Source organism: Oncorhynchus clarkii, chromosome 33, assembly GCF_045791955.1.
Source record: "Oncorhynchus clarkii lewisi isolate Uvic-CL-2024 chromosome 33, UVic_Ocla_1.0, whole genome shotgun sequence".
Taxonomy (NCBI): Eukaryota; Metazoa; Chordata; class Actinopteri; order Salmoniformes; family Salmonidae; genus Oncorhynchus; species Oncorhynchus clarkii.
In genome coordinates this window covers 4,792,831-4,813,157 of record NC_092179.1, presented here as the reverse complement: position 1 = coordinate 4,813,157, position 20,327 = coordinate 4,792,831, and the positions used below count along the sequence as shown (strand labels likewise).

The 20,327-nt window shown below is 43.1% G+C and overlaps 1 long non-coding RNA gene across 1 annotated transcript; it reads left to right on the top strand.

Moving 5' to 3' along the window:
- The first annotated feature begins 10,066 nt into the window (after positions 1–10,066).
- Positions 10,067–14,643, top strand: LOC139393249 (uncharacterized). Its single transcript, XR_011629756.1, has 3 exons — positions 10,067–10,203; positions 11,223–11,291; positions 14,401–14,643. It is a non-coding gene; the product is annotated as an uncharacterized lncRNA (long non-coding RNA).
- The last annotated feature ends 5,684 nt before the right edge of the window (positions 14,644–20,327 follow it).

Genomic DNA, 20,327 nt, shown 5'->3' with positions numbered 1-20,327 from the left:
CAGTGGAGGGAGGGAGAGGTACAAGGTCCAAATGCACCAGAAACACTACATGATTATTAAGAGCAGTCTATATGGGCATACTGTACCAACCATAGAATTAGAATGAATGGGCCTTCTGGCCATTCTACTGCCAATGTTTGTATATGGAGGTTGCATGGATGTCTGCTCGATTTTATACATCTGTCAGCATCGGGTGTGGCTGAAATAGCCGAATCCACTAATTTGAAGGGGTGTCCACATACTTTTGTATATATAGTGCATGTAACACAGAGTGTGATTTTAACACTAGGTCAGTGTTAAAGGATTTACACTAGGTCTACCATTCAAAAGTCTGCAGACAGTCATTTCAAAGCAAAGCATTTACTATGTAACATTACAATAAGCAGGGTAGAAAAGGATTATAGCACATGCTATCCATTCAACCATTCCAAAGCAGCTGTACTATTCAATAAATGTTTAACTGTGAAAGGTTTTGTCTCAATGTTTTTTACATCCAAGAGAAGTGGCCCAATCAAAATTCATCCCCTAAACCCTATGTCCTATGCACTTGTGGAGATCTGAGAGGAATTGACAGGTGCGTCAACTGGTATAGCTTGACCTTGCCCCACTAGGTGGAATTTACACCATATTGTGTATACCAATCAAATTCTCTCAGATCTCCACAAGTGCATTGGGTTTAGGGGACGATTTTGGATTGCCTCAGTGGAATTGAAGGTAAAAAAATAACAAAAAATGTGTTGTAGTCTTCTACAGGTAAAATAAAGTGCTCTGGATATGATACAAAATATCCTGTAACAAACATAATTCATTTTGGACAACTAACATTTCTTTGATATCACTTCATTTGAATAGTCTCCCAAGTAGATGGTTTGTAGATGTTCAATAACTGTCAACATTTCAACTAACCATCCATTAACCCTAACCCCAACCGTTATCCTAACTCTAAATTTAACGCTTACCCTAACCTTAACACATATCTAGGGTTGCAAAGGGTCGGAAACTTTCCGGTAAATTTCCGTAATTATTCCGAAATTCTCCATGGGAAAATGCCCGGGAATTTTGCTTAAATTCATCAAAAAACTTTGTTTATAACAGTGAGCCTTTTTTTGTGGGATACACATAAGTCTTGTAGCATATTTTGGTTAAACTATCCCCAATTCAATGGAATTGCAACCCTCTGCATGCACAGTGCACTCTTCCATCACATGTGCAGTGCATTCTGAAGATCTTGCACACTAATGAGATGCTATTGAGCCCACAATACTACACTGTCTGAGTCAAGGACTAAATGTTTTATTTATTTTTGTACCTTTATTTAACTAGGCAAGTCAGTTAAGAACAAATTCTTATTTTCAATGACGGCCTAGGAACAGCCTAGAACGACAGATTTGTAGCTTGTCAGCTCGGGGGTTTGAACTTGCAACCTTCCGGTTACTAGTCCAACGCTCTAGGCTACCCTGCCACCCCATGCTTTCTGGTAAGTTTTGATTACAATACTGGGTGGGGTGAATATATTTTATATCTGTACATGGAATTGAATTTGTTATTTCTTTACACATTTTTTTCTAATCTTTACAGTTAAATGCCACGGGCACATTTCACTGCAGCTAAAGTAGAATGAAAAGCTGTGTACATCTGCAAATACTGTGCCAAATCATATGGAAGAATGCAACAAATATGCAGAATCATCTGGCCAAGTGGATAAAGTTCCCTCAGCGCTCACAACAAGCAACCTCTGACAAAAGTCCCACTACTTCTATTCGAGGTGAAAATGATGAATCAGACACCTTATTGATAGCAACAGCTCATGGTTCTCCTGGAATCAGACGTTCTTTTGACTCAATGGTGGAACATGGAGAAATGCTGATGAATGTCTTGCTTGAGCTGTGTATGCAACTGTATTGCAATCACCTCTGATGGGTGGTCGAATGTTTGTGGGCATGGAATAAATAACTACATCATCTCCACCCCTCAACCAGTATTCTACAAGAGCACAGACACAAGGGACAACAGAAACACCGGTCTCTAAATTGCAGATGAGCTGAAGGCAGTCATCAATGAGCTTGGCCCACAGAAGGTATTTGCACTGGTGACAGACAATGCTGCAAACATGAAGGCTGCTTGGTCTAAAGTGGAGGAGTCCTACCCTCACATCACACCTATTGGCTGTGCTGCTCATGCATTGAATCTGCTCCTCAAAGACATCATGGCACTGAAAACAATGGATACACTCTATAAGAGAGCCAAGGAAATGGTTAGGTATGTGAAGTGTCATCAAGTTATAGCAGCAATCTACATTGAAGCTGCCCAGCAACACCCATTGGGGTGGTGTTGTCATTATGTTTGACAACACCACAGTCTCCTGGATGTGGAAGGAGTGAAACTCCTGAAACCTATAGCAGAAATGGCCATATCACAGTCTGCCGATATGGACAACACCATCAAAAAGCCTGAAGAGGATCCTCCAAGTGGATGATGTACTGCCTTGTTCAGGGGCAGAAGAGAGTGGTAAGCAGCCTGAAACTCCTGAAACCTATAGCAGTAGCCATTGCTGTTTCCTCCAAATTCCACCACACACACACCAAAGCACACAACAGGCTGACCAATATAAGGGGTGAAAAATTGGTGGCAATCCTGGCAAATAGTTTAGTTTCTAGACTATCATTTTACAGATGTATGTTGAAAAGGTTTTTGGGAGATGCGATGGATCATTCAATATTCCCTTTATTTTGTTGTTCAGTGAAATAATCCTATGTGAAGAGTCAACTAATTTAATTAACGTTCAATTCGTAACTAAATTGTTGTTTTTTTCTATTGGAAGGATTTTAAAATGTCCAATTATGTATACTTATGATAAGGTAAAATGTTTGTTTCTGTCTCCATATGATATGGTAAATATATCCAATGCAGCCTCCCGGGTGGCGCAGTGGTTAAGGGCGCTGTCCTGCATCAGAGTCCCTGGGTTCGCGCCCAGGCTCTGTCGTAACCGGCCGCGACCGGGAGGTCCGTGGGGCGACGGCACAATTGGCCTAGCGTCGCCCGGGTTAGGGAGGGATTGGTCAGTAGGGATCTCCTTGTCTCATCGCGCAGTGCGCGCTAGCAAAGGTTGCCAGGTGCACGGTGTAGCCTCCGACACATTGGTGGCGGCTGGCTTCCGGGTTGGATGCGCGCTGTGTTAAGAAGCAGTACGGCTGGTTGGGTTGTGTATCGGAGGACGCGTATGGGAGTTGTAGCAATGAGACAAGATAGTAGCTACTACAACAATTGGATACCACGAAATTGGGGAGAAAAAGGGGTTTAATATGGTGTTAATATTAATTTGCATATATTTCTGTTAATTCCCATATATATATTCCCGTATATTCTCACAGAAAGTTTCCACCTCTGAATATTCCCCAAAATGTGCAACCCCTGCCCATATCCTAAACCCTATCCTTAACCCTTAGCGTAAATCTAAACCATAATGCTAGCAAGGAGTTGCATATCAACAAATATTGTGAATGTTTTTTTCAACATGGAAATATACAAAGGGTAAACAAAAGTTCTGCTCAGTTCATCTGCTTAGAAGAAAACTGCTCACATACAATATTACAATATTTAACATAAACAATATTTAACAATATTCAATGGAACATGGGGTTTGTTCCAGTTTTTGAATTTCAAATACCCCGTCCCGACAGACTCGCCTCATGTGCATTAGGAGACACAGGCCCTTTATACAAGACAGACTTCAGTAACATAACAAAACATTCACAACCAAATGACATCTGAAGATTAAAAGGATTGGGGTAAAAAGTAAGTGCATTGGACATCCTTATATAAGACAGCCTTCAGTAATAACATAAAAAAATCTGTCATGGTTCCACCTGTCACCACCTGTCACCAGAGGGCGGCAGAGACCGTCCTAGAGACATTAACGACTCTCAGGTGTGTCCTATTTACTCATGATTTCCCTGTTAAAAGAGGTGTGTTTCCTGTTGTCCTTTGCAGGAGCTTGAATTGTTTACCCTGAGTGAGTTTGAGACTTAGAGTTTGTTGTTTTCCAAGTGTACTGTCATCCTGCGTCTACCGGTTCTCAGTAAAGTAAGATGTTTATACTTAACCACTTATTCCTCATCTGGTCTCTTCTCTACACCTGGGTCCAACCTCACCACATCACAGAAAGGTTCTGCCTCAACATGGACCCAGCAGAGATCACCCAGATCCAGAATGCTTTTACCCAACAGGGAGCACTGCTGGGGCGGCAGCAAGAACAACTCTCCCAAATATCAGAGACCCTCTGGGCACTTACCGATTCCCTCCAGCCACGGCCCAACCCTAACCCAGGAGGAGCCAATGTCCAAGTCTCATCGCCCAGTGCTACAGATGTCGCCATAGTTCCTCCAGGGAACCTGCACCGGGAACCCAAGATCCCAGCCCACAAGCGTTATGACGGCCACCCAGGAGAATGCAAGGGGTTCCTCACTCAGTGCTCTCTGGTGTTCGGGCTACAGTCCTCCTCGTTCCACACCGATCGGGCCATGATCGCCTGCATCATCTCTCTACTCTCGGGCAAGGCCCTGGCGTGGGCAACGGCGGTGTGGGAACAGCAGCCACAATCCTGCAGCTCCATATTAGTTTTCACTGCCGATCTGGCACAAGTCTTCAACCACCCAGTCAGCGGACGAGAAGCGGTAAGCCGACTGTTCAATCTCTGCCAAGGGGTCAGAGCAGTGGCTGACTTCGCCATTGAGTTCCGCACCCTCGCCGCCAAGATTGAGTGGAATACTGAGGCACTTGTCACCGCTTTCCACCAGGGTCTGTCTAACTTCATCAAGGATGAACTGGCCACTCAGGAACTGGGAGAAGACCTTGAGTCCCTGATAACGCTGGCCGCCAGGATTAACTGCATCCAAGAACATGTGAGACAGCACCTTTTTGACACCCCCGTATCCCGGTTTCCGGAGCAACCCAAGCCCAGCATCTCCCGAGCCCAGCATTGAGTAGCCCATGCAGCTATGACGCACATGTCTGAGCCCACAGGAAAATAACAGGCGCATGCGCGACGGCTGCTGCCTCTACTGCAGAGGTCTCGGCCATCTCCGTTCTACATGACCAGAGTTGACGGGAAACGCTGGGTCTCACCAGGACAAGGGGAGACCCTGACGAGCTGTGCAGTTACACCCCAGCAACCCGGTCAACATCTGACACTACCCACAACCTTCCATTGGAACAACCGTTAGCACCACATTCAAGCCTTCGTGGACTTCAGGGCCACGGATAATTTCATTGACCAGTACTTCGACAGGGAATTACAAATCCCCTGCATGAAATGTCCCATCCCTCTGCAGATTCAAGCCCTCAATGGATTCCCCATCAGCTCCAGCCAGGGGGAATATCAGACCAAGCCCATTCTACTGCAGGTTGGGGTGAACCACTCACACGCTTAGTTTTCTGTTGATTACTGCTCCTGAGAACCCTCTTACCCTGGCTAGTGCTACATTACCCACAATTCTCCTGGTCCACTGGACACTTACTAGACTGGGATAAGAACTGCTTACTAAATGCCGAAGACCCCCACCAAAGACTGCCTTCATCACCCAGAGTGGCCACTCGGGTATTTAATCATGCCCTTCGGATTATTGAACTCACTGGCAGTTTTCCAAGCATTGGTCAATGACACGCTTAGGGATATGTTGAATCGGTTTCTCTTTGTTTACCTTCTCCAAGACCCTTCCGGAGCACATCCTGCACGTCCTGAGTTGCCTCCTGCAGAGTCAACTATATATCAGATTGTGAGTTACATATATCCCAAGTTTCTTTACTGGGCCACATCTCTACTGCTAGCATCCAAATGGACCCAGTAAAGGTGAGGGTGGTCACCGACTGGCCCCGTCCCGCTTCACTCAAACAAGTCCAACGGTTCCTTGAGTTTGCCCATTTTTACAGGTGTTTAATACGCAACTTTGGTGCTGTGGCAGCGCCTCTCACAGCCCTAACCCGCAATTCCCAGAACTGTTTTTGCTGGACCCCCGAGGCTGACAGGGCATTGGGGAGCTCAAGGGACGTTTCACCTCCGGACCCATCCTCGCCCATCCTGATCCTACCCGTCCCTTTGTGGTAGATGTGGACGCCTCGGACACCGGGGCAGGGGCGGCCCTTTCACAGCGGCACAAGGGGGACAAGAAACTGCACCCATGTGCCTTTCTCTCCAAGCAGTTCTCGCCAGCGGAAGGCAAATACGATGTAGGCAACCGGGAGCTTTTGGCATTTAAGTGGGCCCTTGAGGGGTGTAGACACTGGTTGGAGGGGGCACCTCATCCTTTTGTGATCTGGACAGACCATAAGAACTTGGTCTCCATTCAAGAAGCCAAGAGGTTGAACGCTTGCCAGGCTAGGTGGGTTCTGTTCTTCAACAGGTTCAACTTCACACAAGGCTATCACCCGGGATCCAAGAATCAGAAAGCAGACACCCTGTCCCGCCAGCACAATGTCTCTAATGAGGAGAGGGACTCCGAGCTCATCATCCCCAGCTCCCGCATTGTGGCCCCTGTGATATGGAGTATTAAGACCACTGTCCGACAAGCCCAGACCATGACCCCGGCAGGTGTCCCACGAACAGACTGTTCCGCGGTCAGCCCGTTCCAGAGTACTACAATGGGGACACTCCTCTAAATGAACTGGGCATCCAGGAGTTAATCGGACACTGGACTTCCTGATGCGGAAATTCTGGTGGCCCAACATGATTGAGGATGTGAGATCAATCCTTCGTTATGGCCTGCTCCACCCGTGCCCAAAGCAACAGCGACCGACTGGGATGCTCTAACCTCTGCCCATCCCCAGCCGCCCCTGGTCCCAGCAGTCCGTAGACTTTACCACAGGGTTACCCCACTCCCAAGGGCTTTTCACTGTCCTGGTCTTGCCATCTTCCATAGTTTGAAGACCATGCTTTTTGTACTGGTAAATGGAAACTGGTAAAAAAAAATACCCAAAAGATGGACTGCAAGGCTCTTTTAAGTTAAATAAATAAAGTAAGTAAGTGCTTAGCTGCCAAATAAAGTAACAGGGTTGAAGTTAACTTAAATAAGTGAAAGATCTGCTGATTTCAGAAATGTTAATTTCTGCTAACATTTCTGTAAAACTGCATACGAAAATCAAGATGTGTACATTTGTTTGTCTACATGTCATTTTAAATACAATGTAGATATTGGAGTAAATCTATTTTGGGTTAAGACAAGTAATATGAGTAAGGGCAAATATCATAATGACATTCGATCCCAGTAATGAGATCATCACGCTGTCCAGGAACATCTAGGGTGGGCACTTTAACATCAATCCCATAGATTTGCATCTCCAAGTCATAGAAACACTTTGTTGAGGTCTTCTTCCCCCCCCCCCCCCCCCCCATGACCCATTAACACTAACTCTGTAGGAGGCTGATAATGCTGAGGAAGGGCACCTGCTTCCAAAAGCCTCTGCTCCACATGTTCACTCAATGTACAGGCCATAGACCCAGTGTCAAGCATGCCCTAAGCTGCACTTTCACGTGTACAGACAGAGGTGTAAAACAAATCTGAAAAAGCCACAACCTCTTGTGAACCTAACATAACAATTTTCTCTCATTCTTTCGCATCAGAGCACAAAATCTCATATGTTTTCTCGAGATCATCAGATTCTTTCTGGAGGGCAGACAGTTGAACACCCACATTTCCCCCTTCACCTGTGGGTGTGTCAGTTTAACGGTTGCTGCTGTGGTGAGTTTCTCTGCTGTTGTGGTGGGTGTCTCTCACCACCGGGATTGGCATAGCGTTCCCGCTGTTTTGGACAATTTGACTTCCAATGATCTGGGGGAAAGCACCAGAGGCACAGGTTCTCATGTCTACAGTGCATCACAGTGGAATGATCTGTTGAGCCACAAACCCTACGCCTGAAGGGTTGGGCGGGGAAAGATGGTGCCTTGGCCTGTGTCTGTGAAACCATAACGGGTGGTATGCTCTTCTCTAAGGTATGTTCAAGCAGGTGAATGAGTCTCTCGATACCATCTTGTTTGGAGAATAATGTGAGAGAAGTGTCACTGCACGCATCAGCATTGACCCCGCCTTCAAACGGAGTTATCTGGGGATGTACTGTTACTTGCTTTGAGGATACAGAGGTAGATTGACACATGGTGGCCTTTCTGCTGCGTTCATGATCATAGATTCTCTCCTGTAATTCACTCTCAGTCCATTTCTCAGCAGACTTGTATTGGAATACTGCTGCCAGTTTGGGGTCAGGGCAGTATGTTACAAACATCCTGGCGACATCGGAGTTGGAGTTGTCAATCTTCTTACCTTGTCTCTTAAGGCCCTTGTCAGCAACATCTACGGCCTTGTTCAATCGAACCCAATACTCCATAACAGTCTCTCCGGGTACAGGTTTAGTATTGTAAAAATCAGCCAAAGGCATGCATGAATAGGCCAATTTGCTGAAATTCTGTTTCAAAATGTCAAATACAATCTCTGGCTTCTCTGTAGGATCAACAGTTGTCTCATTGCATAAATGTATCTTTACCATGTCTCTTGCTTTGCCAGATAATCGACTAATCATCTCATCCGATTGTTCCCCAACAGGACATCCCTTCCTCATCAAGTACATTCTCATCAACTCCTCCCATTCATGAATGGAGCATTTGTCTGTACCATCTCCTCTATATGTAGGAGGTTCCTTCATGTCTGATTGCATGATTAACTTAATTTTTACTGAGGTCTACATATCCTACTGACTCTGAATGATGATCACTTATCTTCTCTGTACTTACGGGTGGCTCATAAGTACTGGACCTGCCACTCTGTAGTTCTTCCTTAATGGAGCTCCCTATTTCCCGGGCCGGCTGAGTGACCAGCTCAGCTAGGCCATCTACAGGGGTGTTTGGATTAACACTAGATGAAGGGCTATCAGCCAATTTTTTGTGGAGCAAAACATGGGGGAACCTACTGCACCTACACGCTTTACAGGGGTTTGATCAGAGTATGAGAAAAACCTCCCCCTTCCAGCAGTGAATTTGGGTTCGTCATCACCATTATAAAATGCCATGCCACTAAAGTTAGGTTAAAATGTCTGTTGATGAACATACTTCTATGTTAGTTAATCATAAACAGCGCTCTCAATACATCGTTTTCAGAAAAAGTCAGGAAAGAAAATATACTGCAGTTCCGCTTTTGCCACAAGGCGGCAAGAGTACCTCAATGATGTAAACAGTCTCAAGAGCAGCAGCGCCCCGGTGATTGAGCTGACGTCGATCAACGATGAATCCGGGTCTAGAAGGCACCAATGTAACCGGTGCTGTACTGCACCGCTGTAACTCTGGGTTGTATGTGGTTGATTGAGACTAGATTGGGACTTTGGAGATCAGGGAGTTTTAACAAAGCAGAATTCACTCTGCATCCTGCATCCAAAAGAAAATAAAACATTTGTAGAGCACATATGTTCCGCGAATCGTCGCCTCTTTCTACAACAGATGCACAATAGGAGGGACTGGGATCATTTGAGGAGCTAGCCATCATTCACACATACAATAACCTGCTGATACCTTAGCTAGCTATTAACCACATGTTGAATTCAGAATGTTGATATCATCCTAAAAAGTACAATTACATCTTAACAATACCATCCACTTATGAGTAACCTCTAAATAGACAACATTATTCATGAACAAAACACTGTGTATGACTTTGTGCTTATAATAAAACTTTTCTGAAGACAGAAAAAGCGGGCCAACCTCTCAAAGTGCATGACAATTATTTGAGCACGCAGGGCAACACGTAAGTAAGTACACACTCCCCTTCTCCCAGGATGCAGGCATGCATAATAACAAATCAACACGACATATGAACCTAGTGAAATTCACAAAGTACTTTAACAACTGTTACACAAGATTCCTGTCGGTGGGGGAAATATTTGGCACGTAGTCTGGATGTAGATGGTTATTTACGTGGAACCCTGAAATAATTTAAATAGACGTACGTTTTTGTATTTGGTACAATTTACCTAGCTAAACAAATCCTCAGAATTAGCCAAGTCATTGGAGTTGTTTGCTTAATCTCCATTACGGAGATGCTTGGTCCCAGTTTCCCTATCTCATCCTCTCGCCGAATGGCCTGAAGCCATAAGGCTCTTCTTTTTGGATCTCTCTTGTATTAAGGAAGGCGTGCGAACCGGAGACCTGGGTTTTTCGAACTATTACTGGTGCAATATGTCACATTTAACTTTGATCACTTTTCACTTTTCTTGACCGTTTCGGCAAAAATTATGCCGAAAATATGCTGTGTCACACAGCAGTTCACACAGCATATTTTCGGCATAATTTTTGCCGAAACGGTCAAGAAAAGTGATCAAAGTTAGCGACGTGATAATTCGCTGCACAGAAAATGCTTTGTTTTACCCCAAAAAGGGGCACAGACCTGACAACGCATTTTGTTTATATTTTGGGACGTATTATCGTATTATCCCCCCAACTACAAGCTATGAATTACTATAATGTTGTCCGTATCTTGTAGTTTGAATATGATTTTGCCCCATATAAAATGTATTTGGGACATGGAAAGTTCATGTTTAAAGGCATTTTTTTTAAAATAAATGTGAGCATTTTGTTTATATTTTTTGGACGTATTACTGGCTTACCTCAACTAACCTGTACCCCCGCGCACTGACTCGGTACCGGTACCCCCTGTATATATCCTCATTATTGTTATGTTACTTTTTATAATTTTTTACTACAGTTGATTTGGTCAATATTTTCTTAACTCTTCTTGAACTACACTGCTGGTTGCTCAATTGTAATTACTTCGCCACCATTGGCCTATTTAGAACCAGCTAGTTCCGGTGTCCACCTGATGGGGCTGTTTATTAATCTTGACATTGTTTGCTCATGCCTTATGCATTTCAATCAAAGTTTTGAGTGCGCCAGTACTTTAGTGTTATTGGACTTTTGGTTTATTCTAGTTTCAGTGAAATATATATGTAGCCTAAATGATTTAACTGAACACGTGAATATTTAACATATTGTAGAAGTAACATGGCACTAAAGGTTTTGGTCTATCTGCATTTAGTGTGCAGCTGTATCCATTTCCTGCACTTGTGTTTATGTGTAAATGAATGGATGCTATTTTGAATACTTAGCTAACTGAAATTAGATATCGTACACAGGCCGTTAGATTAGCTGACTTTGGTCTGCTCTACTTCATCAACCTTTCATTGTTTTGCAGAAGGCCTACTTTTCAAGGCTGCCGTTTGAGGGGCCCTAATGCAACTATCAACCCTGAGAGAACCAGTTGGTAAGTCTTTCAACTTCATTGATAACAGTATTTAACAGAAATGTCTTATAGAATACGTTTGGGATTTCCCCTGTTTTAGTTAGATGGTTCCTCCTTCTGGCCCATTAATAAAAGGCACAATCCTTGACTGTAACAATGCTCTGACGGGTGTCAAAAGATGACACATGGCCCTCATGAAAATGTCTATTCTATTAGCTTATCTGATATGTTATTGACATTAAACAATAAGTGCAGGTATAAACCTACATGCAATAGCTTAAACATTCCAAATGGAAGGACATGGAACAGAGGTGAGTTGAAATTCACACATTGGGGTTGATGAGCTGAGGATTTCCATAATTTGTAGGATACATTCAGGATTTCTCATGTAGAATGGTTACTTGCCCTGAAAGTAGCCCATATGCAAGTAGAAACTAAATCAAATAGTGGTTCAGATTTTTTTTTAAATACAGGTTAAAAAACACTGTCTGACACGTTGCTGTACTAAGACAAATATTTAGGAATGGTGACATCAAGACAGAACCATATCAGTCGATTAGATCAATCATAATAATGTTTGGGCTATTGCCATAAGTACTAAAGATATTTCCCCCTTATAGACTGATGTTGAAATGAGAACTACAATGATTCCAGTGCAATATTGTGACAACAGGTGACTTCCATACAATGGGTGACTTTTCAAAGTAAATATTTTTGGAGGGTTTCTTGTATTTTCGGATCGTTTGTTCATAGATTAACATCCTAATATTTTACACAACACTTTTTATTTAACGAAGCAAGTCAGTTAAGAACAAATTCTTATTTACAATGGCGGCCTACCCCGGCCAAACCCTCCCCCAACTGAGATGACCCCGGGCCAATTGTGCGCCGCCAAAATATATATATACAGTACCAGTCAAAAGTCAAGGGTTTTTCTTTATTTTTTACTATTTTATACATTGTAGAATAATAGTGAAGACATCAAAACTATGAAAAACACATAAGGAATCATGTTGTAACCAAAAAAGTGTTAAACAAATCTAAATACATTTTATATTTGAGATTCTTCAAAGTAGCCACACTTTGCCTTGATGACAGCTTTGCACACTCTTGGCATTCTCTGAGCCAGCTTCATGAGGAATGCTTTTCCAACAATCTTGAAGGAGTTCCCACATGTGCTGAGCACTTGTTGGCTGCTTTTCCTTCACTCTACGGTCCAACTCATCCCAAACCATCTCGATTGGTTTGAGGTCGGGTGATTGTGGAGGCCAGGTCATCTGATGCAGCACTCCATCACTATCCTTGGTCAAATAGCCCTTACACTGCCTGGAGGTGTGTTGGGTCATTGTCCTGTTGAAAAACAAATGATAGTCCTGCTAAGCGCAAACCAGATTGGATGACGTATTGCTGCAGAATACTGTGGTAACCATGCTGGTTAAGTGTGCCTTGAATTTGAAATAAGTCACCGACAGTGTCACCAGCAAAGCACCCCCATACCATCACACCTCCTCCTCCGTGCTTCATGATGGGAATCACACATTCCGAGATCATCCATTCACCTAGTCTGCGTCTCACAAAGACACGGCAGTTGGTACCAAAAATTCGGACTCATCAGACTAAAGGACAGATTTCCACCGGTCTAATGTCCATTGCTCGTGTTTCTTGGCCCAAGCAAGTGTCTTCTTATTAGTGTCCTTTAGTAGTAGTTTATTTGCAGCAATTCGACCATGAAGGCCTGATTCACGCAGTCTCCTCTGGACAGTTGATGTTGAGATGTGTCTGCTCTTTGAATTCTGTGAAGCATTAATTTGGGCTGCAATCTTAAGTGCAATTAACTCAAATTAATTTATCCTCTGCAGCAGAGTTAACTCTGGGTTTTCCTTTCCTGTGACGGTTCTCATGAGAGCCAGTTTCATCATAGCGCTTCATGGTTCTTGCGACTGCACTTAAATGAAGTTTCAAAGTTCTTGCAATTTTCCATATTGACTGACGTTCATGTCTTAAAGTAATGATGAACTGTCATTTCTCTTTGCTTATTTGAGCTGTTCTTGCCATAATATGGACTTGGTCTTTTACCAAATAGGGCTGACTTCTGTATAACACCCCTACCTTGTCACAACACAACTGATTAGCTCAATGGCATTAAGAAATTCCACAAATGTAATTTTAACAAGGCACACCTGTTAATTGAAATGCATTCCAGGTGACTACCTGATGAAGCTGGTTGAGAGAATGGCAAGAGTGTGCAAAGCTGTCAGAGGCAAAAGGTGGATGTTTTGAATGAACACTTGTTTACTACATAATTCCACATGTGTTATTTAATAGGCTTGTTGTCTTCACTGTTATTCCTCAATGTAACTTAATGTGGAAAATGTCTAGGGGTCTCAATGCTTTCGGAATGCACTGTATATATATGCCGTTTGGTAGATGCCTTGACTTAGTCATGCGTGCATCCATTTTAAATATGGGTGTTTCCAGGAATCAAACCCACAACCCTGGCGTTACAAGCACCATGCTCTACCAACTGAGCTACAAAGGACCAATTGTTTTACTTTAAAGCATTACTTGCTATTAATTCTTTCTCAAGTAACAGGAGTTATTATTGAACAAAAAGAAGCTCCAATTTACAGAACAAAAACAATGTGCAGGTATTGTATACTTATCTAATGCTATGCAACCATTACATTACTGCTCCAGGTTAGGGGGGGAAGCAGTACTACGACAGCCAATGTTGTACATGCTTCCTGGATAAGTGGCACACAAAAAAATTCATAGCCCATCAAAGCCTTGTGAGAAAGGTTCAGAGACCAAGACAAGTCAAAATCAGGGAGGTCCTACCGTTGGAAGTGATGTGAGTCACCTTAACATCCAATTAGACAAGGAAGCCATATCACTTATGAACTGTACCCGTGACAGATCGACTATACTGCTGAAGGTGCAAGAAACATTTCAGTAAAGACAGTGCCTTCTCCGCAACCCGGAGACATCGACTGTCCTTACTATATTCCTGAGGCTTTTGGACACAAAAGGACTGGTAATGTCTTATTGAATTATGTACACCAATTGCTTGTAACATAGTAGTGCATGGTTTAATTAAAATGTACTTATAGGGATGCACAATGTTTTTCAGATACTGCAGGTCTTCAGGATGCTCTTCAGCCCAGAAACATCAGTTAAGTGATACGAGAGAACCTGACAAGCACACCCTTGCCGCAGCGGTTGCTGAAATCTACAAGAATCCAGCATGATGACTGTCTAGGTCAGGCCTGTGCAAAGACCGGGTCCAGGGGCCACTCAAATCACATGAAGAATTTGCAATAGTAAAGTTTTGAAAAACGTATTTGTTATTCAAATTAAAGCCCAATGAATACTCGCCTTTGTGTAATATTTTAACTCCCACCACTTGTGGGACATTTATTTTGAAGGCACGTATAAATAACAACTGCACGAGGACAGACGTTGACTGACAGGCTGACACACACGTCACAGTTACAAATAGTAGCTAGGGCCTCCCTAGTGGCGCAGTGGTCTAAGGTACTGCATCGCAGTGCTAGCTGTGCCACTAGAGATTCTGGGTTCGAGTCCAGGCTCACAGCCAGCCAAATGGGTGGTGCACAATTGGCCTAGCGTCGGCTTGGTTGGGTTTCGGAGGAGGTTTCGGCTCTCGACCCTTGATTCTCTCGAGTCAGTACGGGAGTTGCAGCGAAGAGACAAGACTGTAAATACCAATTTGATACCATGAAAATTGGGGAGAAAAAAATATTGAAATACAATATACAGTGAGGAGAACAAGTATTTGATACACTGCAGATTTTGCAGGTTTTCCTACTTACAAAGCATGTAGAGTCTGTAATTTTTATCATAGGTACACTTCAACTGTGAGAGATGGAATCTAAAACAAAAATCCAGAAAATCACATTGTATGATTTTTAAGTAATTAATTTGCATTTTATTGCATGACATAAGTATTTGATACATCAGAAAAGCAGAACTTAATATTTGGTACACATTGGTGCGGCTGGCTTCTGGGTTGGATGCGCACTGTGTTAAGAAGCAGTGAGGCTTGGTTGGATTTCGGAGGACGCATGGCTCTCGACCTTCGCCTCTCCCGAGTCCGTACGGGAGTTGTAGCGATGAGACAAGACAGTAACTAACAATTGGATACCACGAAATTGGGGGCAAAAAGGGGGTAAAATAAATAAAAAGTTTTAAAAAATATCTTAGGTCAGTTAGGATCACCACTCTATTTTAAGAATGTGAAATGTCAGAATAATAGTAGAGGGAATTATTTATTTAAGCTTTTATCTCTTTCATCACATTCCCAGTGGGTCAGATGTTTACATACAGTCAATTAGTATTTGGCAGCATTGCCTTTAAATTGTTTAATTGGGTCAAATGCTGTTGGTAACCTTCCACAAGCTTCCCACAATAAGTTGAGTGAATTTTGGCTCATTCCTCCTGACAGAGCTGGTGTAACTGAGTCAGGTTTGTAGGCCTCCCTGCTCGCACACGCTTTTTAAGTTCTGCCCACACATTTTCTATAGGATTGAGGTCAGGGCTTTGTTATGGCCACTCCAATACTTTTATTTATTTATTTCACCTTTATTTAACCAGGTAGGCAAGTTGAGAACAAGTTCTCATTTACAATTGTGACCTGGCCAAGATAAAGCAAAGCAGTTCGACACATACAACGACACAGAGTTACACATGGAGTAAAACAAACATACAGTCAATAATACAGTATAAACAAGTCTATATACGATGTGAGCAAATGAGGTGAGATAAGGGAGGAAAAGGCAAAAAAAGGCCATGGTGGCAAAGTAAATACAATATAGCAAGTAAAACACTGGAATGGTAGATTTGCAGTGGAAGAATGTGCAAAGTAGAAATAAAAATAATGGGGTGCAAAGGAGCAAAATAAATGAATACAGTAGGGAAAGAGGTAGTTGTTTGGGATAAATTATAGGTGGGCTATGTACAGGTGCAGTAATCTGTGAGCTGCTCTGACAGTTGGTGCTTAAAGCTAGTGAGGGAGATAAGTGTTTCCAGTTTCAGAGATGTTTGTAGTTTGTTCCAGTATTTGGCAGCAGAGAACTGGAAGGAGAGGCGGCCAAAGGAAGAATTGGTTTTGGGGGTGACCAGAGAGATATACCTGCTGGAGCGCGTGCTACAGGTGGGTGCTGCTATGGTGACCAGCGAGCTGAGATAAGGGGGACTTTACCTAGCAGGGTCTTGTAGATGACCTGGAGCCGGTGGGTTTGGCGATGAGTATGAAGTGAGGGCCAGCCAACGAGAGCGTACAGGTCGCAATGGTGGGTAGTATATGGGACTTTGGTGACAAAACGGATGGCACTATGATAGACTGCATCCAATTTATTGAGTTGGGTATTGGAGGCTATTTTGTAAATGACATCGCCGAAGTCGAGGATTGGTAGGATGGTCAGTTTTACAAGGGTATGTTTGGCAGCATGAGTGAAGGATGCTTTGTTGCGAAATAGGAAGCCAATTCTAGATTTAACTTTGGATTGGAGATGTTTGATGTGGGTCTGGAAGGAGAGTTTACAGTCTAACCAGACACCTAGGTATTTGTAGTTGTCCACGTATTCTAAGTCAGCCGTCCAGAGTAAACTCTGAGAGTAGTCCTCCCTGACAACCCAAGTGGAGCTGTAGATGGTGTTTTTGACAATGTACATATGCCTTTCAGTGACCTGAATACTGACGCTAAGTGGAAGACATACTAATGTGAGAAATGGGGAGTTGTTGAACCTATTGGAATACCTTTAGGAGGGTCATCACTAGTTACCACAGCCAAAAAATCATGATCGCCTACTCGACCAATCAGATGTGATAACACGTACGCCGGTTTAGATGATGGAGTATGATGATGCGTATGCCGACCGGCTTGCAGGGAAGAGACATGCACATTTATTTCTTACTAGCTCTGACTTTGATGACTGCTACTTTATTGAGGGAGAATGTACTTCTGGTTTAGCTGATTGCTACTTTATTGAGGGAAAATGTTATGTGGTTGTCCAACCTAGCTATCTTAAAACCTTTTACTGCAGTGGACTAAATCAGGGTCACACAGAGTGTTTCTTGGTACAAATCTACTTTGAAACTAAAGTACACACCACACACACGTGGTTATGGGCTTAAATGTCAGATATAAAGTTGAAATGTATACAATTTTGAGTTATCCCAATATTACACTTGCACTGGGGTGCAAAAGAGCAAGAGGATAAATAACAATATGGGGATGAGGTAGTCGGGTGTGCTATTTACAGATTGGCTGTGCAGTGATCGGTAAGCTGCTCTGACAGCTGATGCTTAAAGAGATGGAGATAAGAGACTCCAGCTTCAGAATATTTTTGCTATTCGTTCCAGTCATTGGCAGCAGAGAACTGGAAGGAAAGGCGGCCAAAGTAAGTTTTGGCTTTGGGGATGACCAGTACAATATACCTGCTGGAGTGCGTGTTACATGTGGGTGTAGCTATGGTGACCAGTGAGCTGAGATAAGGTGGGGCTTTACCTAGCAAAGACTTATAGATGACCTGGAGCCAGTGGGTTTGGCGACGGATATGTAGTGAGGGCCAGCCAACGAGAGCATAGAGGTCCCAGTGGTGGGTATTATATGCGGCTTTGGTGACAAAACAGATGGCACTGTGATAGACTACATCCAGTTTGCTGATTAGAGTGTTGGGGGCTATTTTGTAAATGACATCGCCGAAGTCAAGGATCGGTAGATGTAACAGTTTGTAACGGTTTCCATCTCTGTACAAAGGCACGGTCATCAACGTATGGAAGATGGCAGCAATTTAATAATAATAATATACTTAATAATAATAATAATAGACTTAAACTATGTCATTTCTAGACACCCAAAGCCCTTTCAGTGTAAGGGGAAACTCACCACCCTAACCCCACTTACATATGTCAAGTGTCAATGTGCAGCGGTTAGGACGGAGTCAGGCGCAGGACACAGAACTGAGTAAAAGACGTACTTTACTCGAAAAGAAACAACAAATATTTCCACGCAGGGAAAACACACCAGCTCACAGAAGTCTTGAACACTAAACAAAGAACAAACACGCACAAAACCATGTGGGAACCAGAGGGTTAAATAGAGAATAAATTCTAACGTAATGGGAACCAGGTGTGTACAATCAAGACAAAACAAATGGAAAAAGCAACGTTGATCGGTGGCAGCTAGAAAGCCGGTGACGACAACCGCCGAACGCCACCCGAACAAGGAGAGGCACCAACTTCGGCGGAAGTCGTGACAACATACTCATTATTCATATTGGCCCATCCAAAAGTTACTTACATTTGTTTGTTTTTTTACAGATATTTATTACATATACAGTGGTTTCAGAAAGTATTCACACCCCTTGACGTTTTCCACATTTTGTTGTGCTACAGTCTGAAAGAAAAATGTATACATTTTAGATTATTTATTTATTTATTACATTTTTACAAATGAATAAAAAAGGAAAAGCCTTGAGTCAATAAGTATTCAACCCCTTTGTGATGACAAGCCTAAATAAGTTCAGGAGTAAAAATGTGCTTAGCAAGTCACATAATAAGTTGCATCGACTCACTCTGTGTGCAATAATAGTGTTGGAATGACTGCTTCATCTCTGTACCCCACACATACATTTATCTATAAGGTGCCTCAGTCGAACAGTGAATTTCAAACACAGATTCAACCACAAAGACCAGGGAGGTTTTCCAATGCCTCACAAAGAAGGGCACCAATTGGTAGATGGGTAAAAATAGAAAAATGAGACTGAATATCCCTTTGAGCATGGTGAAGTTATTAATTACACTTTGGATGGTGTATCAATACACCCAGTCACTATGAAGATACTGGCGTCCTTCCTAACTCAGTTGCCGGAGAGAAATGATAACGATCAGGTAATTCACCATAAGGCCAATAGTAACTTTAAACATTTCTGTTTTTACGTTGTCATTATGGGGTATTGTGTGTAGATTGATGAGCAAAAAATGTTTTATCCATTTTAAAATAAGGCTATAACATAGCAAAATGTGGAAAAAGTCAAAGGGTGCACTGTACATAGGCAGGGAAAAGTGACTAGGCGACAGGATAGGTGATAAACAGTAACTGCAGTGTATGTTATGCGTCAAAAGAGTTTGAGCAAAAGGGGTCAATGCAGATAGTCCGGGTACATATTGGTTAAGTATTTAACTGACTATTTAGCAGAGTTATAGTTTGGGGGTAGAAGCTGTTCAGGGTCCTGTTGGTTCCAGACTTGGTGCATCGGTGCTGCTTGCCGTACGGTAGCAAAGAGAACAGTCCGACTTGGATGGCTCAAACCATTTACTGTAATGGTTAGAAATGTAATTCATGAATGAAGTCACCAGAGGGTGCTTTAGTCTATCTCACAGTATGAGCCAGGAGGACTGAATATTCACAACGCAGTATACAGTACTTCTATCTTTAGAGTGAACGTTGCGTAAAGATTGCTCCAATTGTTTCTCATGTTAGTGTGACCCTAGTAGAGGGTCACTTGGTGTCCAGTATGTGTGTAACCACAGAGTGTCCCTGCCGCTGGCCCTCCTGACCACGCCTCACCCCTCTGGCCTCATTATGGGAGGTGCTGGGGTGTCAGGTCAGCCCTCACCCCCTCTCCTCACACCTCCAACGGCACACTCTAGGGCCCAGTGCCCCCTCTCCCTCTCCCCCTCTCCTCTCTAGCACCTAGCACCTTGTTAGAGCCAGTCTCACCCTGAGAGGAGACGCACTGCCTCTCCCAAAACTGAGACCTGTTCCCACACCACCACCTATAGACTACTACATTCCTTACACTGCCTGTACACACAGGCATGATGACACACACAGTCCCAGAAACACACTCTGAACTACTGACCCTGCTCTGACCTATAACACACAAGAATGAAATTACAGAGGTAACATTGATAATACGGGTATTAAAACAACTTAGCTGTTCACTGACTGTCCAGAAGCATTTCGGAGACCATCGTTCCATTTTGAAGATGACATCTTGGCAACCTATAGAAATATGATACAAATACAAC